The following is a 5,000-nucleotide window of genomic DNA, read 5'->3' on the forward strand; positions in this document are numbered from 1 at the left end:
TCACCCCCTGCTGTGCTGTTGTTTGGCGGGCCAGGGGAGACGGAGGTGGGGTCAGGACACATCTGGCATGCTGAGTACATCAGAGGCAGAGCCCGGCGGAGCAGTTTTGTCTTCATTAGGAGCATCTTCCTCAAGCCTGAGGCGATTCTCAGTCAATATCTGTCACTTAGCATTGTAGCAGCGCACCACAGGAGTAGTCGATGAGATAGGAGAGTGTCCTAGAGTGTCAGAGGTAGGGTCCTAGAGTGTCAGAGGTAGGGTCCTAGAGTGTCAGAGGTAGGGTCCTAGAGTGTCAGAAGTAGGGTCCTAGAGTGTCAGAGGTAGGGTCCTAGAGTGTCAGAGGTAGGGTCCTAGAGTGTCAGAGAGGTAGGGTCCTAGAGTGTCAGAAGTAGGGTCCTAGAGTGTCAGAAGTAGGGTTCTAGAGTGTCAGAAGTAGGGTTCTAGAGTGTCAGAAGTAGGGTTCTAGTGTCAGAAGTAGGGCTTTGTTAGAGGACGGGGGGGACAGTGAAGTAAGACTTTTGAAAAACTTTATTGTAACCACTCACACAGTCAAAACAGAGGAGAATTAAAGAGAAACAGTGAAGTAAGATTCTTGTGGTGAATGTATATTGGACTCAAGTGAGATAGATTACTGTTTGCCTAAGTCTAGACACGCACAGTAAGGTAACAAATCTTTACGTAACGTCTTTTGTTAGCTCTGGGTAGAACTATATATTGGTATTCAATAATAGTTTGTGTGAGAAATGAGTTTGAGTGAGCTGCAGTCTATTAGTGCCAGCTGGGGGGGGGTGCTCGAGGTGTTATGGAAGGAGAGATGGGGATAAAAAAACAGGATATAATTGGAGAAGGAAAGAAAGGAGGAATGAGCTGCACTTCTGTTGCAAATAAGGAATAAAAGACAAAACTGCCACACTGGTTTTCATAACACACACACCACCAAACCCCCCCCCCCCCCACACACACACACACACACACCACCAAAGGTGTCAAACTCACACACACACACACACACACACCACCAAAAGTGTCAAACCCACACACACACACACACACACACCACCAAAGGTGTAAAACTCACACACACACACACACACACACACACACACACTCACACATACACACACACCACTAAACGTGTCAAACTCGTGTTAGCATGTTTTTCTCCTCTGGGCTGGGGCAAAAACATGCTCGCTCACACACACACACACACACACACACACACACAGAACTGATCTGGCAGCGACACTTGACTTTTAGGTGCCATACATGGTTAGCATCACGCAACACTATGGGATGGAGGGATGGAGAGATGGAGGGATGGAGGGATGGAGGGATGGAGGGATGGGGGGATGGAGGGATGGAGGGATGGAGAGATGGAGGGATGGAGGGATGGGGGGATGGAGGGATGGGGGGATGGAGAGATGGAGGGATGGAGAGATGGAGGGATGGGGGGATGGGGAGATGGAGGGATGGGGGGATGGAGAGATGGAGGGATGGAGGGATGGGGGGATGGAGGGATGGAGGGATGGAGAGATGGAGGGATGGAGAGATGGAGGGATGGAGGGATGGAGGGATGGAGGGATGGGGGGATGGAGAGATGGGGGGATGGAGGGATGGAGGGATGGAGGGAGGGGTGGCTGCAGTAGGGAGCATCCTGTTCAGGTGGTTGAGCTTCTCTTTGAAGTAGATAAAATGGACACATAATTGATGTCCTCTTTCATAATGTACATCACAGCTGAAGACTGGATGCTATTAACTCACCACTGCAGTCATCACTAGAGTAATTCCTCAGTGAAATGGGAATTAATCAAATAAAGCCATGCAGTGAGTGTGTGTGTGTGTGTGTGTGTGTGTGTGTGTGTGTGTGTGTGTGTGTGTGTGTGTGTGTGTGTGTGTGTGGGTAGTTTGACACTCCATTTGGTCCCATCCACAGCAGTGCTAAGCCTAATTACAGTCCATTCATGAGTGCTAGCTCAGCTTACTGTACACACACACACACACACACACACACACACACACACACACACACACACACACACACACACACACACACACACACACACACACACGGACACACACACACGGACACACACACGGACACACACACGGTTGACACTCTCTTGATGAGTGCAAAATAGCTTCATCAAACTTCAACATGCTGCTGACACATAAGAAGCAGCAGCCTTTCCCACCCGCGTGGCTTAATGAGGAATAACGACTCTCTAGTTTGTTCCTTTGAAGTTGAAACTGCTCTACTTGCTGATATACTACAGCCAATCCCAACGCAGGGAAGTTCACAGCGTTGAGAAGCAAAGACGGTCACGTCATAGTGTTACTCACTCCGTAAACATAATCTGCCCATTCTGCATTTTCTTCCTTTGCCACCTCAGACGTGCTTCAGTTTGTGCTATCAAATCAATGTGTCAATGCATATAAATGTCTAATGCTGTCTGTGACAGATCTCACAGGTACAAAACCTGTTTCCACGGTACTCCATCAAGAAGGTGGAAAACGTAGCAACTTAAAAGCCGAAGAAAGAAGAAGAAGAAGAAGAAAAGGTGTCCAGGGAGCTGTGGAGGTAGATTAGTCTGGGTAAATAGGAAGAGATGGGTGGGTGAGATAGGGTTGAAGGGGGGCGAGCAGGAGAACGGGAGAGCACTCAGTGATCATCCATCACTCCTTTCAGTGTTGATTAGTTCTGCCTGGGGGAAAGGCGGGATGGGCTGTGACTGTCCAAATGAAAGGGGTGTCTGTGGAGGATTATTCTGACAGGCCCGGGGCACAGAGGCCAGAGTTAGCCCTGACTCACACCCCTTCATCAGACAGGAGCACTGCTCAGGCTGGGAAGTGGCCAGGATAGAAGTAGGGCGAGAGAGAACGAGAGAGAGACAGGGATGTGCTGCAGCAATGACTGAATGTTTGAATTGTAATTCATCTTAACGTGTTACTAATATACTAGAATGTCATTGTTGTCATCCTATTTTCTAAACGTGTTTCTGCAAATATGCTGTGTAGAATCTGTACTGTAAACATACCCCAGACATATCGTACTGACGGGAAAGAGAGTCCACTAAAAGACTGACAGTCTTCTCAGTGGGGAGCGGGCGACGAGCAGTTATTTATATTTTTTTTATTTAACCTTTATTTTACCAGGGGAGTCCCATTGAGATGACGAGACCTCTTTTTCAAGGGAGCCCTTGGCCAAGAAAGCAGCAACACAGTTTAAAACAGCATAAAAGCAAACATATGGAGAGTAAGACAACATAAAAGCAACATATAAGCAAGCAACACCAAGAGCACAGAAGGCAAAGCACACAAGCAACACACAGGATCCTGTGTGTAACAGTAGACACACAAAAGCAACACACAATCAGCATTAAAAAGATACAAAAGCAAGACATAGAACACAACACACAAACAAAACATTAAAGCACATAAAATACAAAGCATGCAGTAACAGTAAACACCTTGCAGAGGCACAAGGAGACAGGGGGAAACAGGTCTAGTGGAAGCAGTTACAGACTCCTATGGAGTCTGCTTCCAAGCCCTTCACTAGACTTTTGAAAGCCCCGACCGGGATCAGCTCCTCAATTTGTAAGTCAGTCTGTAAGTGGTTCCAAGCTACAGGGGCGGCGAACCTAAAGGCTTGTTTCCCAAGTTCAGTGCGAACCTTAGGGACATTAAGTAAGAGTGTGTCGCTCGAACGCAAACAGTAATTACTAGTTTTGAGCGAGATACCCACCAAGATAAGAGGGGAGATAGACTTATATATAAAGATACCAGTACCAGTGAGTTAGCCTGCCTGCGAAAGGCCAATGAAGGCCACTGAACTCTGGCATAAAGGGTGCAATGGTGAATGAGAGCTTTGCAGCCCATAACAAACCTCAGAGCACGATGGTACATGGTGTCCAGGCGTTGCAAGCATTGGGCAGAGGCGTGCATGTACAGTAGATCGCTGTAATCAAGCAAAGGGAGGAATGTGGCCTCAACCAATCTTTTCCTGGCGGAGTAAGAAAAACAGGTTTTATTTCTGAAATAAAAACCTAGTTTGAGCTTTAGTTTCTTTACTAGGTTTTCTATGTGAAGTTTAAAAGTTAAACGATCATCAATTAAAATACCTAGATACTTGTATTCTAACACTAATTCAATCTGACTGCCCTGCAAGGTTGTAATGTTGGGAAGAGAAGTGGATGTTTTCTTGGCTTTTGAGAACAGCATCAATTTAGTTTTTGAGGCATTCAACACCAACTTTAAATCAAACAACCGAGATTCAACAATACCAAAAGCAGACTGCAGGAACTCAAGTGATTGAACGGTGGCACCACCAGTGATTGAAGGGTGGCACCACAACAGTAAATAACACTATTGTCGGCATAAAAATTAAACATACGGAACATTAAGACCCAGATTATTAATGTAAATAGTGAACAAAAGTGGTCCCAAAACAGAACCTTGAGGGACCCCTGAGACAACATGCATTACACTGGAGGAAGTACCGTCAAATTTAACACATTGTGTCCTGCCTGATAGATAATTCTCAAACCAGCCAATGGCCTTCTCTGACAAGCCAATGTTGAGCAGCCGCTGTTTCAAGATGAGGTGGTCAACAGTATCGAAGGCCTTCAAAAGATCTATAAAAAGAGCAGCACAGGTTTTTTTGGAGTCCAGTGATTCGATAATATCATTGACAACCTTTAGGGATGCTGTGATTGTACTATGTTGTTTTCTGAAGCCAGACTGGTGCGATGAAAGAATGTTATTAGCACTCAGGAACTCCTTCAGTTGATCGTTTATCAGCCCCTCGAGGACCTTCGATAAGATGGCTAGGTTTGAAATAGGCCTATAGTTATTAAGAAAGGAAGGGTCCCCCCCCCTTTAACAGGGGGAGAACATGGGCAGATTTCCACATTTTGGGGATGACATTTTGAGTGAGGGTGAGGTTTAAGATGCTGCATAAGGGTTTGGCGATAAAATCGGCAGCAAGCTTTGAAAAGTACAGT

This window comes from Argentina silus (genome assembly GCF_951799395.1).
Source record: "Argentina silus genome assembly, contig: scaffold_271, whole genome shotgun sequence".
NCBI lineage: Eukaryota > Metazoa > Chordata > Actinopteri > Argentiniformes > Argentinidae > Argentina > Argentina silus.